Genomic DNA, 26,551 nt, shown 5'->3' on the forward strand with positions numbered 1-26,551 from the left:
GTGATATTTGTCACTCTCCCATTCCTCTCGCTTGAAGCAGTAGTGAAATTAGAGGCTGAATTGTTTCATATCTGGTAACTAATTTGCCAGTAGGAATGAAACTGTATGTCCCCTCGCATAAATACAAGTATAAATAGAAGCAGGCAGTTACATATGCAGAAAATGTCAGCTGGGTAAAGCCAACCTATGGGCCACCTTCAAGATAATGAAGTGAGGAGGTAATAAGTGTAGAATTGACACACTGAAAACATTTAATTAACAATGTTTTCTCATGTTTTCCACCTCCACCACAACACCTTGCAGTTAAATGAGATTTTATTGTGGGTGACTTTGCAATTAATAGATTTCACTATAAATTAACATAAATTCATCCTCTTACTCCCAACCAAACAAGATTCTAAATTTGGAACAATCTTGGGTTTTGGAAGTCAGAAAAAACATCAGATAAAATTTTAGTGTGAGTTAATGAAAGCGAGACAACAGCGAAAAATCTATGACCAAGGCTTGATCACTATCCAGAGGCCTTTACACCCCATGGGAACATACATTTCTTAACGCCAATTAACCAATTACCATCGATTAGCATGATAGTACTGATTTATGGCGAAATTGCCTCAACTGCAAGAAAAAAAACGACCTTTTGAGTACCTTCTAAGTGAATTGCATCTAGTAATTTTAAGAGGAATCGATGTGTTTACAAAGCTGTCTGCTTGAAATCCTAAGGCCATCAGTATATTTAGCTGCTGTGCCTGAAATGGCTGCTGGCTGAAAGACCCCTCCCTTGCTAGGATTTATTAATTCAAATGCTTTATGACAGCTATATAATGCAAAACATCAAAGTTATTAAAGTTATCAGTGATGACCTGTCAGAATTTTGATTTTCCTTGCTATTATTTTCTTTTAGAGGAGATATAAGCCACTTGGCTCATCTTAGTTTATCTATATCCATTATGTTATTTATAAAGACCCATTTGAAATTATTATACAACCCCTTCCAAAAATCATCCCATCTTCTTTAATTACCCTGGGTGGTTGAATTCTGTCACTCTTCTAATTATATCTTATCCCATAAATATTTTGGCCTTAGGCTATAATAAAGGAATTCTAAGGATATTATAAACCATTGTCCTAGCTGAATTGGAGTAGCTCTGACTTATGAGGCACTCTAGATGTGTAGTCAGTCATTATTTTAGGTTATTAAATAAAAAAAAGGATACTACACTCATAAATATCCATAGAATAGTGTGTAGCCACATCTTTCAACAAATTGTTCTCATGAAGTTATAATTAATGTATTAAAAACACATAGGATTTGCGATGCTCCCCCATCGTATTTGAATACCAGGGAATGTTTCAACTAATGGCATTTTTAAATATGAGACTATGTGAAACATTAAAGTCAGAGAAGAAGAGAAATTGTAGATGTTTGGTTGCCATAAAGGGGGGCATTTAAACTCAAGATCTGAAGGTTTATGCTTGTGTTTTATCATCTTCAGCAAAAAAGTACAAAAGGTGAAGCAAAGAGACAATGCACTGGCGTCTTTATCATATGTCATCCTCTTCCTCCTCACCTCAAGCCTCATCTCCTGAACCCTGAACTGAAGTCAGGACTCTGCTACATGAAAATGTGCGTAAACATGCTCATTTATTCCCGATGCTGTTGAAATGAGTTATTGTCAGCAGATTAGACATCCCCCCCCATGTCCAGGCACCTGACAAGAGCCAGCTAAACACCTAAACACCACCAACGGGTAGTTAGAAGTTATATCAGAAAAGGCCACTTTAATATAGCAAACAACTATACTGTTCTTGACTCAGAGTAATGTTGAAAATCTGGTTCATGCATCAATTACTTCTAGGCTAGACTATTGTAATTCATTATTATCAGCATGCCCTAAAAACTCCCTGAAAAGCCTCGAGTTGATCCAAAATGCTGCAGCAAGAGTACTGACAGGGACTAGAAAGTGTGAATGTGTTGCTCCTATATAACTCATAGTACCATATCACCCCAAAAGAGCACTTTGCTCGCAGACTTTTGGCTTACTTAAGGTTCCTGTGGTATTAAAAAGTTGAATGGGAGGCAAAGCCTTCAGATTCCAGGCCCCTTTTCGGTTGAACCAGCTCCCAGTTTGGATTCAGAAGACAGACACCCTCTCTATTTTTATGATTAGGTTTAAAACTTTCCTTTTTAGTAAAGCTGGTATAATTAGGGTGGGATCACGTTACCTTACCATATAAAGCAGCTTGAGGCAACTGCTGTTGTGATTTGGCATAAAAATAACACAGAATTGAATTTATAGCATCTAGGAAGTGAATTATGCTGGCATGGATGAAGTATTTAAAAGAATGTTTTTTGTTTTTGAAAATTTGACAGAATAAATTACATGTAGCAATAGTTGTCACTGTGGGATTGTGTGTGTTTATTTGCAATGCTCCTTCCAGGAAAAGCCTGCGGACTAGCAAAGTGATACAATGTAAAGATGCTCCACCATGGTGGCCAGTGCATCCACTGAGAGTCTTATGTGTTACTGGAGAGCCCTGAGAAGGATGCGAAAATCTTTCAGTTTAATGTAATAGTTAGATTATAGCAATTAACATTAATACGATTTTCCAGTAGCTACAATTTACAGGACTTTGGTCGTGTTGCAGGCCAGAGTTTGTGGGTCTGATGTGACTATTACTTAATATACACTCTACTCTGCAATGTTTTAAGGGAATTTACTAATTTAATTTGCGGATTAAATTTAATACTGTCTAAAATAATAATAAAGGAAAATAATTGCTTCCATAAATCACTATATATAGATATTTAACTTGTAAATGGCAAACTAAAAACTACATTTAGCCGTTCATCAGAACAGTCAAAAGTTCTGTCAGTGGCCCAAAGCACTTTGAGTTCATTTAAAAAAAATAAACAAACAAACTTCCAATTCAATGATATAGAGAAGAACAGCCATGAGGATTTCATGAGTGTCATAAACTTTTATGGGCAAATAAATGAAGTTCCACTGCGAACATGTTTAGCCACATCTTTTTAAAAACAAGTTTTGCATTTTTTAAATTTAATTGTTAAATGTAACATTGTGTATTCAGTAAGAGTCATAAAGCACTATTTAAATAATAATAATCCATTTGCAGTTATTAACTTTGTTATGTTCTAAGTACAAGTACGCTAGAACAGCGTTGGTGGTTGTTAAACAACTTCTGAGTAGCAAGTCCTCTTGGGTGAGAGTCTCCCTGAATTCATCAAGGCTCTGCATGTTGTGTCTTGAGTGACATGCCTCTGGACAGGCGATTGGCAGACCATGGTGGTGATTCCCTTTTAAAAGAAGGACTGAGAAGTATGGTCCAACTTCATGAGGATCACATTTTCCAGCTTCCTTGGGAACATCTGTGTTGGGGTACTGGAGAAGAGAGTCTGATGGCTGAACGAACCTCAGGTTAAATAAAGTTTATGTTCTTGTTATGGAAAACTGGGCCAGGTCTTTGTCCTTTCAAGGATACTCAAGGGTTTGTGGAAGTTTGGTCAAGCAGTCTACATGTTTTTGTGGATGTAGAGAAGGCATTCAACCATCTCCCACATGGGGATCATGCAGAGAGTGTTTCAAGGTATTTGGCGTGTTGTTATGGGCCATTCAGAAATAACGCATTTAAAATGAAATCAACCTTTAACATGTACAGCAGTAATATTAATCTATTTAACACTGATGGGGAACAGTTTTCATCAGAATAATTATTTTTACTTTTGATGTTTTATGCAGAATTTTCAATAATACTGTTTTATGTCTATTGGGGTGTTTAAATAATGTTTTATTGTTTCTTTTCGTAAAGGTATGACTTGAAAAGTTCTGCGCCATTTATCATTGTCAGCTAACAATAAAACAGTTTTTCTTGCTTCCTTGATGTGTCTTGTGACACTGTGGTTAAAAAGTAATTCCTGTTATGCTGAAGTCCACCACCTTCCGCGTATGCATAGTTGGTGCATTGTAATACGAATTCTCCACAGACCTCTGTATGGACACTATCACCTAATGTCTGATGATGAAATTATGTCACTTAGGCCTGGGCAGGGACCCTAGAGGACCCCCGGATACAGAAAGTATAATTAAGTCTTCAGACTTCACGGAGTTAAAGACATGATGATAACTTAATGGATTATGCCAACTTTGTTTTAATAAGGTGTGTGGGCTTGGGAAAAAAGTTATTGGCCTACTTTGGCCAAGTTCAGCTGTATTACATGAATGGGAAATGAAAAGCCCATTTTCCATATAATGCAGCTGAAGTTTTATAGTGGGACTAGTTATGTAGAATACTGTGTGACGACTGAATGATTCTCAAATGCTCATTATATAAGAATGAATGGACAGTTACAAACTTGATGAAACTTCCGCTCTGAAATCAAAGCAGCCAGCTGCATTGGTTACAACGTTGCCAGTGTGGAGAAAGCACAGTATAATTAGTTGATTTAACAAGATACCTCAGTGAGGCTGTGAGCCATGCTGTTTGCTTTCTATTTACTTCAGTTTGTCATGTAATTAACACAATTATTCTTTCATTTCACAGCGGAGTAAACAAAACTACAAGAAAATAAAAGTGTGATAAGCTGTAAACAAGGCTGAGGTATGCCCACAGTAATGTACACAAGAAATCAGTCTTTACTTATGTAATAAACTCCTTTCAGTCCATTGATGAATGTCAACTGAAGGACGCTGCGCTGCCTTGAAAAAAGAAAAAGAAAAAAAGACTGTTCAATTATTTGGGAGGCAGAGCTATTCAAAAAGGTTTCCTCTTTCCCTGCTGCCTAGAAGCTGGTGCTCTGTCTGCATATGTCACCTGTAACATTCATTTGAATACTAACTGAATAGTCCTTCTTCACTGTTACCTTCCCCTCCATTGGTCTCGTAGCCCCAGTGGGGTGTGAAAGGTCGTCTCGTTCGCTTCCCTGTTGCTCCTAACATGTCTGTGGGCGTTGCGAGACCTTTCAGTCTGAGCAGATGCTGAATGTCAGCGCACTCAGCAGGATTTTCTAAAGGTGTCCTAAACTGAATGATGAAAAAGTATCACTTAAGAGTGTGAAAAGGGATAAATGGGATTTTGTCATTACATTAAAGATTGTACAAAGTTACAGTAGAGGTTAAATAGAGTGCACCATCTATTTCTCTGGTTAAACTCTTTACATCTGTCCACACACACACCCTGAACTGAGCACATGGTAAGCACAATCACAAGCATGACTCCCCTGACTCACAGACAAAGTCCCATCGCAGGACATGCTTGCGGATGCGAACGCTGCACTCCACAGCCTACCCACTATCAGCAGTGTAGTGTCACTACACTAGCGGTAATGCTCTAGTGTACACTGCTCTGTCCACGAGGCTGAAGAGATATACCAGAGAAGCAGAGGCCAAAAGAATAATTGGCTGTTCTCCAAAGAGCCGTCCAGAGTGTACTCTCAACTACAAGGGAATAATAATAATAATAGGGCAGACCCACCCAACGCTGAAACTGCAATACTGGAAGAACATCTTGGAGAAAGAGTTGTCACATATCACCAAGGCCAACTGGCTGCTGGACCAAAGACCAAAGAGCAGACCATAACAACCTCCTAGAACAACAAGAGGTTGTTAATCAAAGCAGATGTCTAACATCAACTCCCCAGAATGAAGAGTTGGACAACGTTAAGACCTGACATGATCAATGCTTACTTTCTAAGGAGGTTAATAGAACACCATGAATGCTGGTGGGTTGAGAAAAGCAGGCACACATCCAGACTGGATAACAGAGAGTAGAACAATCCTGATCATCACGGATCTCCATAAGAGAGCAAGACTATCAAACTACTGAACAATTACCTGCCTCTCCACAATATGGAAACTTATCTCAGGCTTGATAGCAAAGGCAAAGCATGAAAAGGACACGCTGGACCGGCATTTGCCGTGATAATGGATTGAAATGCAAGGTATGGACAGCTTGTTGTACTTCTTAGGCACCCCTTTCTTCATCACAACTTTCTACAGTTGCAATAGTTGGCTAACTTCCTATTGTGCTGCCTTGATCTTGGCCCCCAGTCTCCTTCTTCATGGAGGGTACTGCTCCTTGTGGCTGTTGTTCATCTTATAGCCAAGCATGTTGAGGGTTGCTGTTGCTGTGGTATAGATCAGCTGGTTGGTTTGAGTGATGTTTTGGTAGAAATTGTCTATAATACTTAAACATAAAAAAACAAGAAAGAAAGAACAATATAGTATCCTCATCTCCACCAAACAGTAAAATAGTTAAATAAGAATTAAACATTAGATGTCCATCTTTGAAGTCCTGGTCAGTAAATTATTTCATAATTGATCAACATAGTGATTTACTCTGCCATACAGAAACCTGGTAAATGAATCAGTGCACCCAAGTCATACTGACTAACCGAAACCTCGAACCACAGGCCGAGGAGAGGGGGGTGGCAAAAATATTCCACTCATCTAATTAATCAACTATAGACCCAGACTGAATTTTAATTCATTTGAAAGCCTAACTCTGAGGCTTGTCCACCCTAATTTGACAATTCAAAAAACAGTTTTATTTATTGTTATCTGAGTTCTCAGACTATTTATGTGATTTAGTGCACAGCTCAGAGATTTTAACATCCATGGAGATGCAGAAACTCCTCAACAATACATTTAATCTATCATTAGACTCAATTGACTTTGCTCAAAATGTAAAAGAGTCCACCCACCACTTTAATCACACTCTTGAGCTTGTTTTGACATATGACATAGAAACTGAAAATTTAATAGTGCTCCCTGAAAAAACTCTTTTGTCTGATCGTCTATCATTTAAATTTAAAATAATGGAGATCACAGTGGTGGCGAATATGTTTCATTATAATACATGTCTTTCTGAAAGTGATGTGACTAAATTTTGTGATATAATTCATACACTGTTAACTTCTTCAATCCTATGTACCAACACAGCACAGAGCAGCTACCTAATCTCTACACCCACAGAAGTCAATTATCTTGTTAATAATGTTAAAACCATATTATGTATGACTATGAATACTCTGTCTTCTCTGTTAGAGAAAGCCTCAAATCAGAACTACTTGTCTCCCTGGTGTAACTTTCAAATTTACACCTTAAAGCAGATAACACGTAAGCTTGAGAGGAGAGGAAATGGAATCTCACTAATTTAGAAGATCATGATTTAGTCTGGAAAAAGAGTTTGCTGCTCTATGAAAAAGCCCTCCGAAAAGCTAGGACATCTTAGTACTCATCAATTATTGAAGAGAATACGAATAACACCTTTCTTTTCAGCACTGTAGCTTGGCTGACAAAACAATAAGAACATCGCAACTACCATGTCTGTGAAATAGTACTAAATATTTTGTTCTCTCTGATATTTATTTAGACTCTTTCTGTATGACTGAGTTTTGAGTCAACTTTAGTAATGATTTCCTCCAAACCATAAACATGTCTGTTAGCCCCATTTAAGACTGCATAAAGAAGTCCTCCCATTAATGCTTCAATCTTTAATATGATGAGTCTGTCTTCATTAATGGGCTATGTACCACAGGTCTTTAAGGTGGCAGTAATCCAATAATTTCTTAAAAAGCTGTCACTTGACCCAGCTGGCTTAGACATTATGGGCAATATCCAACCTTCCTTTCATCTAAAAAAAATCTTGAAAGAGTAGTTGTAAGACAACTAACTTATTATCTGTAGAGGAATGGTTTATTTGAAGAGTTTCAGTCAGATTTCAGATATCATCACAGTACCGAAACAGTTTTGGCAAAGGTTACATCTTTAGGCCTGAACTGCAGTTTTTGCATTATATTCTGTATTTATATTTTTGCACATTTTAATAAATTGCTGCACCCATGTATTATTTCCTGTTTTATTTACACAATATAGAGCAATTTGGGAAGCCCAAGACTTTTGTACATGCATATGTGTGTGTATAAAACAGAAGAATTGTAAAAACAAATCCGTACAAAAAACAAAATAGATATTCAGTGTGACAGTTTTAAAACTATGTTCAGCAAGTGGCTAAAATGTAACCTTCCTCTTACACTAACCATGAGTGGTTTGCTGGCAAACCTAGTGGATGTTAAGAGTCTCTGTACTGAAAAACCCATCTAAAAATCTCCATATGCAAACCCAAGTGAGGGAAGTCTTGTTGCAGTACAATAATTATTTCAAATATTTTTCATTCTCCAGTTCTGCACCTGCTCCTCATTAGGCCCACAAATAACGATCCTGCTGCAACGGATGGAAGAAAAAAATGCATTATGTTCCTATGTAGAGTACAGTCATCAACTTTTGTTTTTTCTGGATTCCAACACCATATCCTTCTTTGTTTTGGATTTCTTGTGAACTTTGCACACTTCAAAGCTGTCGGATTGACAGTACTGCAGAGTGAGAGATCCTCTTCATCTGACTTTTGGAATTATGCAGACATCTCTCCGGAGCGCCACTTCAGAACCTCATCTCTTTACTTTAAATATCTGCCCTCTCCATAACACCTATGCAGCATGCTGAAAAAGAAAATATGTGTGAAGAAGTGGAGGAGGAAGGAGAGGGGGGGGGGGGGGGGAGACCTAGTTTAACACAATTCAATTGCAGATCAGTTAAACATCTGACACGCTGATGAACAAAATGACACCAGCAGGCATTGTTAAGAAATGATATCTTGGAGCAAAATAAGCACAATTTTCTCCTGGACTGAAGAATGAATCTGGTAACAAAAGCAAAATAAAGCCTAATGAAGTTTTTGTCTCACTTTGTCCCTGTCAGTCTCCTGTCCTTGGGCGAGTCTCCAGCTTCTCAAGTTTTAGTCTCTGTTTTTAACCATTGCCTTGCCAGCATAGTGCGAAGCCTTGACTTCCCGCACCACACTGCTCTTGTTGCTCCTTCCATCACTGCTGTCATTTATCTGTTTTACATCAAAGAGATCTCCATTCTAAAAAACACCCCTGAAATTCACCCACACAAAATTAATGTGACATAAAAGACTGTGTGTCACAGACCCATTTTTGTACCAGTTATGCCATAATCAGTCAACAAGACCAACAGCTAATCAGCTAATACCAATACTTGGTACATTGTTGTGTACTGTAATATAACTTCTGAAAGTCAGACCATTTCTTTCAGTTTCGATTCCTCTGTAGTAGTCAGACTAAATCTTTCTAACTTTAACAAATGCAACTCACAGCTTGTTACAAAACTGTAAAACAGTCCAAAAATGACATTTACAGAATAAACGACAGAATAAACCACCACCCAGATGTGACATAGTGCAAACGCAGAATTTTGTTTCTGTGACTCTTAAATATTTGTGGTCCTCAAACAAAGTTGTGACCTCTCTAACCAATGGCTATCACCACTGTGGCTATGCTCATTTTTCTTTATATAAAGTTAGTGATTTAGACATTTGATCATCATTTCTAGTTTATTATAGTTGGCAACTACAGATGGTATAACCTTACACCAAACTGACATAAAAATCTCTTCTCCTTTTTTATTTTTTATCTTTTAACATTTTTTAAAGTAACCTCCAGTTAACCATGATTCATAAATAAAGTTACAGTAAGTAAGCAAGTAACTGGTCAAAGCAATCCTACCATTAAGTAATGTTTCAGCAAGGAGAGATCATTAAGAGGAATTTAACATGATTTATTGACATACAGAACTTAATTAAGGTATTTTATGTTTAGACTCTGAAGGCCCTAGTCCTAGTCCCTATCACCATTACAGAATCCCAGTGGTGACAGGGCCCCCGAAGTCTGGTGGTGTAGATGAAGAGGGAGGATTGATTGAGGCCTGAGTAATAAGGTAGAGGCAGAGATGGGAAGGAGGTGGGTGGGGGAGAATGACAAATGAGCAGTGAGATTTAAAGTACATGGAGTGGAAGCTGATTGGTCTTAGAAGGCCGGCAGAAAGATGATTGGTCTAGACCAGTGATGTCACAATGAACTTGACAGCATGGGAAAGTGGAAATAATGTAAACCAGGGGTGCCCAATCCCGGTCCTTGAGAGCTACCGTCCTGCAGCTTTTAGATGCATCCCTACTCCAACACAGCTGAATCAAATGAATGGCTTGTTATCAGGCCTTTGCCAAACACGATGGCATGCTGAAGAGGTAATCAAACCATTTGATTCAGCTGTGTTGGAGTAGGGATGCATCTAAAAGCTGCAGGACGGTAGCTCTCGAGGACCGAGATTGGGCACCCCTGATGTAAACCTTCGATTAGCCAACAAACACCTGGGAAGCAGACAGATGTGTGACTACAGAACTTCTTTAGTGAACTTACGCATGAGCTTAATTTCAATTTTAACCATGATTTTTTTTTTCACGTAAAAGGGGGATCGTCCTTACACAGTAAGTTGTTATGTTATGGAGTTCCACAGAGTTCTGTGCTGGGACCAATTCTATCTAGATGCTCTCCTTAGGTAGTATTTTTAGAATTTATCAACTTTATATATCCATGAAGCAAGATGACACACAGCAAGTAGTTATACTGCAATAATAAATGTGGTGTACAGATATACAGGAAAATGAAATTTCATTCTTAGCCTGCAATGTCTTGAATTAATTACCATCATTTTAGAGGTTAGAGCCACTGGGGCAAGTGTAGAAAGGTCCAGGACAGAGTCCAAAGGGCAGAAAGTACATGGGAAATCTGAGTTCCTCCTTTGATAAGCCCACCACTTTCCAAAATTTCAGGTGACAACCTGGGTAAGTAATAATACAAAAGTATAGCAATAAAAAGAGTTTGATACATGAAAAAAAACAACCTAACACATATTTAACTGGACATTTTTTTACAACATAATCAGAACTTGTGACCTTGTCATATCATTGCAGAAATATAAATACATTTACGAACGTTTTTTTTTCTTTCTTTGTGATATTGACAATGTATTATTAGTATTCATATTAGTATGAAGCATTGTCATCTTAATTAGACTATTTTTCAACAATGTTATGCTACTTTCTGAAAAAAACAAGACAACACAATTCAAGGCTTACATACAATCCAAAATTCGACACCCCTTGGCAGCAGAGTCATTCATATTGAAAAGCACTAAGGATTTTATAGGCTAACCGGTTTGGACATTTTGTGTGTTGTTGTGTTCATTTGGTAAATCGAGTGGTTCTTATATAGTGGTTTCTACTTTCTGTGAGAACTCAAAGTGTTTATACTACAACCCCCATTTACCCATTCACAAAATCATACAAGTTAATCATTAGTATCATATCCAAAGGTATTTTGACCACCCATCGCCCACCCAGGTCTGGTCAAACGCTGTTTTGTTTTTTGGGCTGTCAGGAGCCGGCCCTTAGAGAGGGGGTACTGTCATCGTCCTGGGTCTAGTGACCACGTGTTGAAGTGTTTTTGAGTTTTGTTAGTATTCCTTGGTTTTGTGCTTATTTATAGTTTCTTTCCCCTTTGTCACATTATGCCATATTTGTCCCAGTTAAGTCCTCAGTCTTCCCCTGTTTGTTGTTGCATTCCCTGCATTAGCTATGGGTTCTGGTCATGTCATGTATACCAAGTGGATTATTGTAGTTCTAGCTCTCCTTTTGTTTTTCTTTAGTTTTCATGTATTTTTATCTTTAGCTTTAGCTCGTCTTTCCAACAATAAAACTGCTGCTTTAAGTTATGTTTTCTGTCTCAGAGTTCTGCATTTGGGACTTAACCTAGCCTGTACACAGCTTACCATGACGTGAACCCAGATCACTTCCACTGACTCGGCCTTGTCTGCCTTGGTTGGTAAACAATAAACATTTATCACAATGTGCTCTCAATTATTACCATGTGGAGTTTGTTAGGTATTTTATGTAAAATGCATCTCCAGTTAGTAACAGTTAGCCTAATGATGAGCATACCAACTTGATTACAATTAGATTCAGTCAAATTGGAAAAAAAGAGGCTTGTTGCTGTGAGAGCTAAGATTTAGACCATACAGTGTAGATGCAATCAATATGTTATGACCGACTTTGCTTTGTAGAATGCACTTTGATTGCTGCAGAAATTGCAACAGTGTGATTATAAGACTAATTGTGCATAACAGAGTAATTGTGTTTTAACCACGACAGCCTCTGTAGTATCATGAACATCCGTTGAGCACATACAGGATGTGTACTTCTGCTGCTGAACTGGCTCTTCCCCATGCAAGTTGTAGTAATTTTGGAGGTATAGGCAGCACTCACATCACATTTTTTCAGCAACTCGAGGCACCCACGCCCATTCGAGAAGATGAACAGGTGTTCTGGAGACAGATAAGTGGCTAGGCAGAGGAATCCATCTGACCGTTTACTTCCTGCATCATCCATCATCCCTGACAGCTTTCGATCATCTCTCATATTAATAAAACCATCACATCAGTATTATGGCCCAAGATAAGCTCCAGTGAGCTACTCTCTTAGTATCTTTGTAAAGATGTGCACCATAAATTCTAACCTCGAAATTGTTGGTAAATTATCCCCCATTTTCCTTCATACAGTGGATATACTTTTTGAAGAAAATTTAAATAAGCTGGAGTAGAATTTCTAAGCACTATGTAAACACATTGTAAAATAATCCTATTTTCATTGGCATAAAGTACTATATAAATACAATTAAAATAAGCTATGACAATGTTAGGATAGTTTCCACAGGAATATCAGACTCAGAATACTTTAATAATCCCTAAGGAAATTATGTAATGTGTATTTTGATATAGGTTAAATTATCTAATATATGAATTATTGCTCGTCTCACACCAACTTTTGTGATTTATAGAAGCCTTTGTTATAGAACTATTTCCAGAACAAGAGTTTTGTTGGTATTTTATTATTTTTTTCATCTTTATAATAGAATATAATGGAGCACCTGTCATAAAAGGATGTAGGCAAATAGGAAGACTTGCAATGGCTATACCATCATAGGAGGATTTTATATATCTTCTTCGTAGAAAAACTTATTGATGCCTTCATCAACTCTAGATTGGACTACTGCAATTCTCTTCATTTGGGTCTTGAACACTTATCTCTTCATCACTTGCAGTTAGTCTAAAATGCTGCTGCATGGCTTTTAACAGGTGTTTGAAGTTATGAACACATCACTCCTGTTTTAGCAAATTTACGCTGGCTCCCTGTCCCTTCAAAGTTTTAAATGGTATGGCGCCCGGTTATGTCACGGTCTGGCTGGCAGACCGTGGGGATGTGTGGGGAAGGAGGACCCAGGCGCGGTGCTCTATGTATAAACAGTGTGTTTATTTACAGTGTGCAACAAAGTAACAATAAATCCCCGTGTTTTCCCAGACTCCCGTGTTGTGTCTCTCCGTGAATAGTCCGTGTCTTTGTGCTCTCCGCTCCCGTGTCAGCACCCCCCGGTGCTCGCTGCTCTCGTGTCTTCCACGCTCCTCCTGTGTGAAACAATAGACGCAGCCGTCAGGACACAAACAACTGCGGGCATACACGCACACTAACTTAACTGAACAGAAGACTAACGTGGAGTCTCATGCAATGATCCCGCGTCGGTGGGAGCTCCAAGACTCTCCTAAGTAGCTCCCCCGACGAGCCCTGATCAGCGGCAGGTGTGTGGCTTCGGGTGTGGCCAGTCCCTCCGCAGGGCCACACCCCTCAGGCCTGCAGGTGGCCGAGCTCCATCCTCCAGGCACACCCGCAGACATACACACCCATACCTCGCCTAAACATATGAGTGGGACACAGACTAACACAGCACAGAGAAACACACATATGTACACGCACAGAGAAGGGGAAACGACACCAAAAATACATAATAATACACAGGTCCATGACTGCCCAGGGATCCTGGGTCGCCCAGTCCCAGGACCCTGACAGTACCCCCCCTCTAAGGGTCGGCTCCCGACGACCCAAAAACAACAGTACAACCAACCCAGGGCGGGCGGCGGGAGGTCCAGGACGGAGGGCAGAACCAAAACAAGCAAAAACCACCAAAGAAAACAACCCCCCCAAGGTCACAGTCCCAGAGTCCGACCGCGCATCCCGCAGCGGAGTAAGAAAAAGAAAAAACGCCACAAAACAGTCTCAGGCGGCCCATCAACATAACAAAAGAGTTCAGGGGGCCTACCTCGAGTCCAATGGTGGCGACATTGCAGCTCCGGCGGACGGCCACGGGTCCGGCAACAGCAGAAAAACAGTTCTGGGGGCCTGCCACTGCTCCAGTGGCGGCGGCACTGCTGCCCCTCCGGTGGCGAGCCCCGGGCCCAGTAGCGGCGGCGCTGCTCCCCAGGCGGCCTGCCCGGGATCCAGTGGCGGTAGCGGCGCTGCTGCTCCTCCGGCGGCCTGCCCCGGGTTCGACGGCGCCGGCGCTGCTCCCCAGGCGGCCTGCCACGGGTCCGGTGGCGGCGCTGCTCCTCCAGTGAGCAACAGCGAGGTGTGGCACATGGTTCATGACGCGCTGGTCGCTGACGTGGATGCAGAGGACGTGGATGGCGTGGAGGCCGCGCCAGACGTGGAGGTCCCTCCGGTTCGCTGACCTCCGGCTCCGGCTGAGCGGGTCCCTCCTTGGCTGGCAGCGAGAGCTCCTCCTCGGCTGCTGGCAGCGAGACCTCCACCTCGGCTGCTGGCAGCGAGAGCTCCTCCTCGGCTGCTGGCAGCGAGAGCTCCACCTCGGCTGCTGGCAGCGAGAGCTCCACCTCGGCTGCTGGCAGCGAGAGCTCCCCCGGCTCGCCGAGCTCCTCCTCGGCTGGCAGCGCCGGTTGTTCCTTCCGCTCGCCGAGCTCCTCTGCTGGTGGTTCGCTGAGCTGCTCCTGCTCGCTGAGCTGCTCCTTCTCGCTGAGCTGCTCCTGCCCGCTGAGCTGCTCCTGCCCGCTGAGCTCCTCCGACTCACTGAGATGACGACGGTGTTACAGCTGCAGATGGTGAAGCAGCGGGTGGTGTAGCGACCTCCGACCAAGGTGATGGTACCTGCACCGTCAGCTCGTCCACTGCAGACACAAACACAGATGATGAGGAAAATGAAAAATTGTCCGTACTACTCACCACAGCCGGCTCTTGAGATGTCTGTGGCTTTGGCTGCGGTGAGGAACGCCGGCGGCGCGAACGTCGTTTCCATGTAGATGTCGGGGCCGGCGTCTCAGGCTGTGAATCCACCAGCTGACCGGGCCGGTGAGCAGCCTGAGGAGGAGAGTGGAGGTGGAGGGTGGAAAGCAGGAAGTCCAGGACTACAGAATTAAGGGAGTCCACCAGCCAGGGGAATTTCAACAGCATCCCCTGCAGCCGCCTCTCCACGGCGCGACGCAACCCCTCCGCGGGCTTCTCCCACCACAACTCACACATGCGGTAAACCTTGTCCATAACCTCCCTCCTGAGCCTCTCCTCAGAGACCGCTGGGTCCATACGTGGCGGGATCATTCTGTCACGGTCTGGCTGGCAGACCGTGGGGATGTGTGGGGAAGGAGGACCCAGGCGCGGTGCTCTATGTATAAACAGTGTGTTTATTTACAGTGTGCAACAAAGTAACAATAAATCCCCGTGTTTTCCCAGACTCCCGTGTTGTGTCTCTCCGTGAATAGTCCGTGTCTTTGTGCTCTCCGCTCCCGTGTCAGCACCCCCCGGTGCTCGCTGTTCTCGTGTCTTCCACGCTCCTCCTGCGTGAAACAATAGACGCAGCCGTCAGGACACAAACAACTGCGGGCATACATGCACACTAACTTAACTGAACAGAAGACTAACGTGGAGTCTCATGCAATGATCCCGCGTCGGTGGGAGCTCCAAGACTCTCCTAAGTAGCTCCCCCAACGAGCCCTGATCAGCGGCAGGTGTGTGGCTTCGGGTGTGGCCAGTCCCTCCGCAGGGCCACACCCCTCAGGCCTGCAGGTGGCCGAGCTCCATCCTCCAGGCACACCCGCAGACATACACACCCATACCTCGCCTAAACATATGAGTGGGACACAGACTAACACAGCACAGAGAAACACACATATGTACACGCACAGAGAAGGGGAAACGACACTAAAAATACATAATAATACACAGGTCCATGACTGCCCAGGGATCCTGGGTTGCCCAGTCCCAGGACCATGACAGGTTATTTAAGCAAACTCCTCAACATCTCAAAAGAGCACTGAGATCTTCAAGCCAGATGCTCTTAGTACAGCCGAGGTCTCGATTAAAACATAGAGGAGATCGGGCCTTCTGGAATAACTTGCCACCTGATATTTGTACCTATACAGTCTTTCAAATCATTTCTTAAAACTCTCTTTTTTACATTGGCTTTTAATTCAAGTTCAGTTTGAGTATCTTCAGGCTTGTTTTATGTTTGTTTTGTTTTGATGTTATATATTACCATTGCCTCATCTAATGTCTTATTTTTCTGTATTTGTTTTTCTATTGTTTTCTCTTGTTCATAACTAATTGTGAAGCTCTTTGGTCAACTCTGTTTCAACAATTTCCTTACTTTTACCCAATAAGAGTCAAAATTTGAGCAATGACACGTAAAGCTGATGACATTAAATCAAGTTAAAACAGAACTTGCACCAACTAAATCATTACATTTCTTTAGCAGCTTAAGAAGCAGTCAAAATGCCAAGTTGTACCTGTCATGGTTTCTCTGTCTTGGATGCTGGGTTTTGAGTTTTTTGTGAGTTCACGATTCCTTTTGGTTTTGAAAATGATTTCTGTTTGAGACTTTTTATTTTTATTTTTTTAATATTGGTTGTACTTCAATACCTTCCCAGCAGGCTCTTGTATATATTTTGTTTATATTTGTGATTTATTCCCTGGTTTTGGTGTTTAAATTAGAGTTCCATCTGTAGTAATTTCTATGTTCCTAGTATTGGTTTCTCATAAGTTGAAGGTTGTATATACTTAATTCCCTTTATGTATCTTTGTGTCTCTATTCTTTGTTTTTCTTTCTGCCTTACCCTGCATTGTTAATCTCTTCCCCCTGCTTAATTGTCTTATATCTGTTTTATTTTGCTAGCTGTTGTCCTCTGTGTGTTGTTTCATCTTCCCCTGTCTCTCTATGTTAATTATCTTCAGCTGTGTTTAGTTCCCCACTAGTTTCCTCTTCCCTCCTTATCTCCCTTACCTCTTTTGCATATATTGTTTCAGCTTTCCTTTGCCCTTTGCCATGTTGTCCAAGTGTACCTTTTGGGATGAGTTTCTGTGCTTTCTAAGGTCTTGTATTCTGAGAAATGTTTGGATTTTCTGGATTATGTGGCTTTGTGCTTTATTTATCCTGTTAACAGCATTAACAGCTTGTTTTGAGTTTAATGTCTGTCAAACTGCATCTTTCTTTAGGTCTGCAAAAATATATCTTCAAAACACACATCGGTATTTACATTTCCTTTGAGCATTGCTAGGAGGAGATCATAAGGTCATATAATTCAAAATTGCTCTTAAAAATTATATTATTTTGGGGCTATTTAAAAAAACATTTTTATGTATAGTTGATGGCAAAATATATCTTGATTTGGGACTGATAACACTATCAGACAAACGTTTGGACACACCTTCTTTATTTTTACTACTTTCTACATTGTAGATACATACTGTGGACATCAAACATATGAAGAAAGATATATGGAAATATGTAGCAAAGAAAGAATTGATAAATAACTGAAAAGTAGCCACCCTTTGCGATTGTGGCGATTGTGGCTCAAGAGTTGGGAGTTCGCCTTGTAATTGGAAGGTTGCCGGTTCGAGCCCTGGCTTGGATAGTCTCGGTCGTTGTGTCCTTGGGCAAGACACTTCACCCGTTGCCTACTGGTGGTGGTCAGAGGGCCCGGTGGTGCCAGTGTTCGGCAGCCTCGCCTCTGTCAGTGTGCCCCAGGGTGGCTGTGGCTACAATGTAGCTTGCCATCACCTGTGCGTGAATGGGTGGATGACTGGATATGTAAAGTGCTTTGGGGTCCTTAGGGACTAGTAAAGCGCTATATAAATACAGGCCATTTACCATTTGCTGTTGACAGCGCTGCAAACCCTTGACCTTTTCTCAATGAGTTTCATGATGTAGTCACCTGAAATGGTTTTCAGGTGTTAGAATCAGCTAAGCAAAGAGAAATGACAGTCCATCATTATTTTATGAACTGAAGATCAGTCAGTCCAGAAAATTGCTAAAACTTTGAATGTGTTGCCAATTGCATTAGCAAAAACCATCAAGTGCTACAATTAAGCTATCTCAAATAAGGACCACCCCAAGAAAAGAAGACCAAGAGTCACCTCTGCTGCTGAGGATAAATTCATCCAAATCACTAGTCTCTGACATCGCAAGTTAACAACACCTCAGATTAGAGCTCAGATAAATGCCACACAGAGTTCCAGTAGCAGACACATTTCAACATCAACTGTTCAGAGGGGACTGAAGAAACCACTACTAAGGAAAAGCAACAAGCAGAAGATATTTGTTTGGGCCAAGTAGGGATGGGTATCGAAAACTGGTTCTTGTTGAGAACCGGTTCCCACTGTTTCAATTCCTTGGAATTGTTTGCCATTTTTGCAAACGATTCCCTTATCAATTCCAGTCGCCCCGAATGACGTCATCACGTTGCGGAGCGTCATTTACCTGGCAGGAAACACGGCGCGTAAGCGGCTCAAACGCTCACAAGTTTGGTTATACTTTACGAGAACGGATGACAACAGGGCAACTTGCAATACTTGCAAAGTGGATATTTCATTTAAGGGAGGAAACACTACGAATATGCAAAAGCATTTGCTCACAAAACACGCGATGACCTTAAATGAATGTCGTGTTTTTAATTCCGCTCCGGACTCGTGAATCTCAACCCAGCAGCAGCGGTAACGTTTGCACGTCCTCTCCCGTTAATGCGGCAGGTAAATAATCAACTAACAGTGCATATTATGTTAGCGCGATCTGCCTTATTACAAAACCTGCCATTACTGTGCATTTAGGTGACCGTGATGAGAGAGACAGACAGAGTCTGGCTCAGATGCTGGCAGCTCTCGCTGCAGTCTACCGTTAGCGTCTCCTTTCAGGCCAGGATAGACGAATGTCACCGAGCAGTGACTAAGTTTGTGGTAAAAGGCTTGAACCCATTTGCCACAGCAGATGCCCCCGATTTTTGGTAAGTGAATGTGTTTAATTGTAGGCAGGGACATTACTGGATATTCTTGTGTAAGTGCTACAGAATAATTTATGTTATACTTTGTTATTGCTACAGAAGAATATTTATTTTATTATTTTACATTTACAATTTTTTTTCCTGGGGACCCTGTGACACCTCATTGAAGAGCCGTAGGCTGTGGATCTCTTAAGATCTCACTGTTGGGTTTGTAAGGCCATGTTACTCCTAAATTTCTATCTTGTTCAAAGAGAAGATATAAAACAAAGTTCTAAGCTAATCGACCTTAGTGTTCTCCTTTTTTAAAGAGAATCGATAAGAGAATCGATAAAGAATCGAATCGTTAAACAGAATCGAAAATGGAATTGGAATCGTGAAAATCTTATCAATACCCATCCCTAGGGCCAAGAAGCACCAGAAATGGACATTAGACCAGTGGACCTCTGTGCTTTGGTCTGATGAGTCCAAATTTGAGATCTTTCATTCCACCCGCCATGTCTTTGTGCAACGCAGAAAAGGTGAAGGGATGGTCTCTACATGCATGGATGTGATGGTGTGTGGGTGCTTTGCTCATGACTCTTTTGGGGATGTATTGAAAACTGAAGGCACAAATGCAATCCCATCCTGTTTGCATTTGGTTGGTTAGTTGTGTTGAGTATTTTGCAACTGGACAATGAGCCCAAACACACCTCCAGGCTGTGTGACCAAGAAGGAGAGTGATTGAGTGCTGTGATTGAGTGCTGCGCCAGATGGCCTGGCCTTCACAGTCACCTGACCTAAACACAATCTAGATGGTTTGGGATGAGATGGACTGCAGAGTGAAGGCAACAGGACCAACAAGTGCTCTGTAGTGAAACTCCTTCAAGACTGTGTGAAAACTATTTCAGGTGACGACCTCACGAAGCATGAGTGTGCAAAGCAGTAATCAAAGCAAAGGGTGGCTATTTTGAAGAATCTAAAATATAAAGCATGTTTTGAGAAATTTCACACTGTTTTGTTTGCTACATTATTCCATATGTGTTAATTCATATTTTTAATGCCTTCAGTGAGAGTCTACAATGTAAATCGTCATCAAAATAAAGAAAAACCATTAAATTAGAAGGTGTGTCCAAGTTTTTCACTGGTTGTGTAGGAAAGGCAAGGCAAGGCAAGTTTATTTGTATAGCACAATTCAACAACAAGGTGATTCAAAGTGCTTTACAGAGACATTAGAAACAAAAACAAATAAAAAGCATGATTTAAAATTGATTAAAACAAGCAAACAAACAAACTAATTAACAAACAAACAAACAAACAAAACAGTATATAAAATCAAAACAGATAAAATCAGAACAGTAGATAAAATCAGTAGTTAAATGTAAGAAAAGACTGAAAAGCAGAGATCAAGGAAATCAGCAACTTCAGCTTTTTGTAGCAATGTCAGGCAAAAATAATCATTAGTGATTAATCTTAACTTTAAGGCATTTAGACTGAAATGACTATCAACTAGAGTAAAGGATACTGTTTGAAAAGTGAGGTCAAAATGGGAGACGCCCCCTAGCTTTGTGGAGAATGGTCAAGCTAAGATCCTGATCCCTTCCAGATAGAGATGGACAAAATGGTAATGGCTAACCTACCGGACATAGTAGTGATAGACAAGCAGAAGAAGACGACTATAGTGATAGATGTAGCTATACCGAATGTCAGCAACATCAGGAATAAGGAATCCAGGAAGCTTGAGAAGTACCAAGGGCTCAGAGATGAGCTGGAGAAGATGTGGAGGGTGAACATAACAGTACTCCCAGTGGTAATTGGAGCACTATGTGCGGTGACTCCCAAACTAGGCGAGTGGCTCCAGCACATCCCAGGAACAACATCTGAGATCTCTGTCCAGAAGGGCACAGTCCTAGAAAAAGCAAAGATACTGTGGAGCACCCTGAAGCTCACAGGCCTCTGGTACAGGACCTGAGCTTGAAAGAAAGAAAGAAAGAAAGAAAGAAAGAAAGAAAGAAAGAAAGAAAGAAAGAAAGAAAGAAAATTACTTGCATTACAGTAGTGTGCTTCAACTGAGTTTGCCATTCATAGTCCTTGTGCATGGCCCTCATGAAAACTAGTACACTAAAGTACTGAATCAAGGACTCTAACTTGTCTCCATTGAGTAGATGAATACATTAGTTGAGTGGAAATTTAGGTCTAATGCAGATTATATAAGTAAGCATTAGTTTTGAAGGTCTGTGAGGGGTCACAGTGATGGGGATGTGACCAGAATAATGCGCTGTTGGATCTCTGAGAACTTCAAAAAGCAGAGCATTCCTCAGATGTAATCTCCTTTACCTGGATGAAAGGCCCAGTCATAATGGAAGGTCTCCTGCTTATGAGGCCTCTGTGGAACAGCTCTGCTGCTAGAAAGAGATTACAATGGATTTACAACTGATCTCACACACTCCACCAACCCCTCTGTACAGCTGCTACTACCTTTACCTCCCAAAAATGCTTCTCTTGTGTGTTTGTCCCCAGCTTTGTTATTGCTATGTGAAGCAATCGCTGATTAGCTAAGACTGAAAGCTTTGAGCCAAAGTGGAAAGTTTACCGTGCAGTCATTCAGAGGGAGCTACATTCATGTTCTACTTAACTAATAGTGATTCTTCCTCTCAGCTTAGGAGTTTGTGGAAATTTGGGTCACTACACAATAATGGGTTGAGGATGCAATCATAAGGATGAGGTCATGAGGGGAGCTGTTCAAATCTCTCTCTGCTCTGCTGATGAAAAACCTCGCCGTCTCCCCTCAAAAATGCAATATAGGACAGTCCTGAAAGGATCTGTATGCAGCACATACACAAGAGGGTGGTGCTGGGGGTTGACAATGAATAATTAATTCGACTGGAAAGTTAGGGAAATAATCCAGTGTTTGTGCACCAAATCAACGGGATGAACAACACCTAGCTGTGCATGCGGTGCAGCATCAAAGGGCAAGTATCAAGGGACAATGCATAGTTGTTAGTGATTAGTCATGTTTATTACTGCACACATCAGAAATTTCCTATATGGAGGAAATGGAAAGAGCAAGGATTTCATTATGGCACTTCCAATCTGTTCAGGTGAATTTGTCATGACAGCAACACGATTGTTTAAATGGAAGTCAGTGTATTTAATTTCATGAAAAATATAGAAGCAGACTTCAAATTATGAACATATTAAGAAAATATCACTATTGCATGTCTGCATTTAATTTTCTTTCTGCAAAATATCAGCTTCTGACAAGTAGTGTCATTAAACTGGCTGTAGCTTAACTAAAACAAAGCACACATTAAATATCTTCATCATCTGAAATGAACAGAAGTTTGTTAGAAATGTGTGCCTGATGTTATAATTAACTTAGCCTGTATGTAAATCCTAGATCTCACTTAAAGTTCAAGACTCAGTATTCACAGATTCGCCTATATGTGGATGTTTTCATAAAGCATATCTAAAATATTCGATAATTTCATTTAATTTTACTATTTGGCTAAATAGATTTTTATGACAAAAAATGATTTACTAATTTCCAAATATTAATATTAATGTAAACATGGTGAAATATCAATAAAATGTTTCTCAAACATTGCCAATCGATGTCAATTCCAAACACAAAGCCTTTAGAGGGGGTCTCAAGTTTTTTTCTGGATTTTAGCTATTTTTGGGTGGTTGTGGTCACTAACTATCCATCCATTCACTTCTGCTTATCCTTTTCAGGGTCGCAGGGGGTGCTGGAGCCAACACACAGAGACAGACAACGATTCCCACTCACATTCACACCTAGTGGCAATTTAGATTTTTCAATTAACCTATCCCCACAAAGTGCATGTCTTTGGACGGTGGGAGGAAGCCAGAGTACCCAGGGAGAACATGCAAACACAGAAAGTCCCCGGACTGATGGTGGAATTGAACTCAGGACCTTCTTGCTATGAGGCAACAGTGCTAACCACCGTGCCACTGTGCTGCCCTATTCCAGCAAATATTGGGGATCGACCGTATTTTATGCACTGAGAGAAGACAAATTAAAGTAAGATGTACAACTAAATGAAAAAAGATTCACCATGTTTTTTGAGTGGTAGAGTGGATATGTTATGGTTGACAGAAGTTTTGAAGATGAAAAATATACCCCAAAGAATATAAAACAAAACATCCAAGCATACATTGTGTCATTTTCTCTTAGCAGCATCACTTAAAAACTGTTTTATGGTGTACAAACACATGGTTTGATGTGAAGGAATATGAAAATTATGGACAACAATAAATAAAATCAAAGGAAATAAAACGAAAATCATAACAGTTAGACCCACTTTCACTGCTCAAGTTTTCTTTTAAAATCTTCATATATCATTCTTTCTTAATTATTCCTTCTACCTTGACAAAATTCCTTATTCGAGAGAGACCAATCCCACCACCATTTTTTACTGTGGCAATGGTGTTCTTTGGGTTGTAGCCCTCTCCCTTCTTTCTTTAAACAAACCAGCATCTCTGAGACCAAAGAGCTCTGTTTTCATCACAACTGACCAGCTGTGATTTCAGCTGTGATTCAGGAAACATCACAAAGTCTTTCCTGAAGAAAGACTTTGTGATTCAAAGTCTTTCTTCAGGTTTTCCTTAGCATACTTCAGACAGAAGTGGAGTTTCAGCAAAAACTTCACCTCTGCAGAAGAGTGGAGTTTTTCTTGGTCTGCAGCATTGTAGTCCATTCCTGTGCTTCTGGTGATTGTCTTTATTGAGACTACAATTCCAGTCTCCCAAATAGTGTCTTGGCAGTTGTTTTGGTGTCTTTGCACATCTCTCACACATCATTTTTTGTTTCCTACCTCTGCCAGCCCAGTTCTGTACTGTGTGCGGCTCTCTTTGAATTTCTTGATAATACTTCTCACTCCAGTTCTTGACTGGGTCAGAAACCCTGTGATAACTTTGTGTATCCAGCTCCTGTTTTGTGAGCATCCACAATTCTCTTTCTCAAGTCTAACCCGATTTGCTTTAAGAATGAAGGTTTCTTAGGTGACAGCTAAATCCTTGCAAAGTTTTTATATTGTGTGTAAAATGTATAATACACCTCGGGTTTAACTGGATTTTATAAGTTTCAAGCATAGTTAAGCAAATTAAAGCACACGATTGCACAGCAATCGTTTGTGCTATGACACAGTGAAGACAAAAAAAATCACCTTAATTAATTCAAAATTTCACCTGTGTTTGTCTATTTACCTATTTTTATATTTTGAGCCCTTAAACTAGTCATAAAATTCAACCTTTCTCGTTGAACCTAGCACATTGCTTTTTTCTCTTACAATTTTATTAGTTCCCACACCAGATGGCTACTTGGTCACATTAGTGTGAATTTTATTTTTAAATTCAGTTTTTTATTGTTGTATTTCTCATTTAATGGATGAGTGGAAATAACTGAAAGCTTTTTTTGTTATTGTGATGCATCCCTGCTGTTTGCCTTCTTGGGGGTTCTTTGTCATCTTTTTGAATATTTCACTCTACAGCTCTCGTGTTATACTTTGCTGGTTTCACAGCTTACTTACTTTTAATAACAAGAATATCTGATGTGTTTGACTATCTCATCAGACCTATTTAGAAAATTAATCTTATAAAGGTCTCATTAAACCATTATGCATAAAGAACTTTTTAGAAAATGGACTGAAATGCCCTAAAGAACAATTCGTATTGGAGAATAACTGAAGCAGAAGAAATGCTGGATTTCTTCAAAATGTTACCTTGAGAAGACAGTGCCATTTATCAAATGTGACAATTATATAAATCATGGCCTTAAAGTTTTGTTTTATATGGTTTATTCTTAATAATAGTCTCATATATCTGCCTTGTTTGTTGTCTTCGACAACATCGAGATGGCCTACCTGGAGGAGATTAGGAACCTGGAGAACTGGTGCCAGGAGAATAACCTCCTCCTAAACATCAGCAAGACTAAGGAGCTGATCGTGGACTTCACTACAAAGCAGGCAAGGAATTACAAACCCCTCATTATCAGTGGCATGCCAGTGGAGAGAGTGGACAGTTTCCGATACCTGGGTGTCCACATCACTCAGGACCTGTCATGGTCCTGCCACATCAACACCCTGGTTAAGAAAGCCCGTCAGCGTCTCTTCTTCCTCAGAAGACTTAGAGACTTCCATCTGCCACTGAAGGTGCTCAAGAACTTTTACTCCTGCACCATCGAGAGCGTCCTGACGGCAAACATCTGCACCTGGTTTGGGAACAGCACCAAGCAGGACAGACGAGATCTGCAAACAGTGGTGCGCTCAGCCGAACGCATCATTCAATCAGAGCTCCCTGACCTGCTGTCCATCTACACCAAGCGGTGCAAGTCCAAAGCTAGGAAGATTATGATGGACCTCTCCCATCCCAACAATAGACTCTTCTCACTGTTGAGGTCTGGGAAGCACTTCCGCTCCCTTAAGGCCAAAACAGAGAGAATGAGGAGGAGCTTCTTCCCCCAGGCTATTCGGACCAGGTGTAGGACTGGACTCTCCCACACACATCACTATAAGACTGGACTCTCACACACATCACATCACCACATGCACCACCACACATTTCCTGTAATTTATAATTCTTATAATCTCTTTCTGCTATTTGCACATTTTTTACTTTAAATTTCTAAGATAATTTGTAAATTTTGTAGTAACCTGTAAATTGTAAATACTGTAAAACTTTTTTCTGTCATTTAATGGTCGGGCATTGTACAACTATAAGCATTTCACCCCCATGTCATACTGTGTATGGTTGTGTGTGTGTGACAAATAAAATTTGAATTTGAATTTGAATTTGTTTGTGGTGCTAATGTGTACTACTGGATTCATTTAAATTTTATTTTGGTAATATCTGTCTGTGACTGGAGAACACAAATTTCCACAAAATGTTTTTATGATTATCATCATATGAAATTTGAAAGATTAAGTGGTCAACCAAGACATAAGCCATTCTTCTATTCTTTTTGTTATAAACCTTTAATGCACAAGACTTTTCTGAAACCTACAGACAACTTTATTCTTTTAAAATGTTCCCAAATTTTCTAGTTACAAATATATAAATATTTAAAGAAAACATCTTCCTATAGGATCAGTTTGATAAGGTGTCTGTGAATAATCACCAGCCATTATTAATTAGTCATATGTAAGAACACAGCACTTCAGAACTGTGAACTCTTCATTTTGATCTCACTTAGATCTTTTTTAAAAATTTGTAACTAACTTCTAACTAGCTAACTTCTTGCATAGTTGTGACACTGTTGCAATATCCATCCAGAAGTAGAAATGATTCATTTCATTAGGAAGAAATGAATTGCTGTAATTAGCTAATCATGTGGTCAAAATTTGTAAAGCTTGTGTCAGGGTCCTGGGACTGGGCGACCCAGGACCCTTGGGCAGTCATGGACCTGTGTTATTATTATGTATTGTTGGTGTTGCTTCCCCTTCTCTGTGCTTGTACATATGTGTGTGTGGGTGGCTGTGTGTCTGAGTACTTGTTTATAGGCGCCGTCAGGCCTG

General features: G+C 40.6%; 1 pseudogene; it reads right to left on the minus strand.

The window, feature by feature from the left end:
• Nucleotides 1–4,695: 4,695 nt before the first annotated feature.
• Nucleotides 4,696–15,369, minus strand: LOC146617792 (uncharacterized; annotated as a pseudogene).
• Nucleotides 15,370–26,551: the final 11,182 nt, after the last annotated feature.

The sequence above is a fragment of the Diplotaxodon limnothrissa genome, linkage group LG15 (assembly GCF_057381915.1).
Source record: "Diplotaxodon limnothrissa isolate DT_005_m linkage group LG15, D_limnothrissa_male_GT1.1, whole genome shotgun sequence".
Lineage (NCBI taxonomy): Eukaryota > Metazoa > Chordata > Actinopteri > Cichliformes > Cichlidae > Diplotaxodon > Diplotaxodon limnothrissa.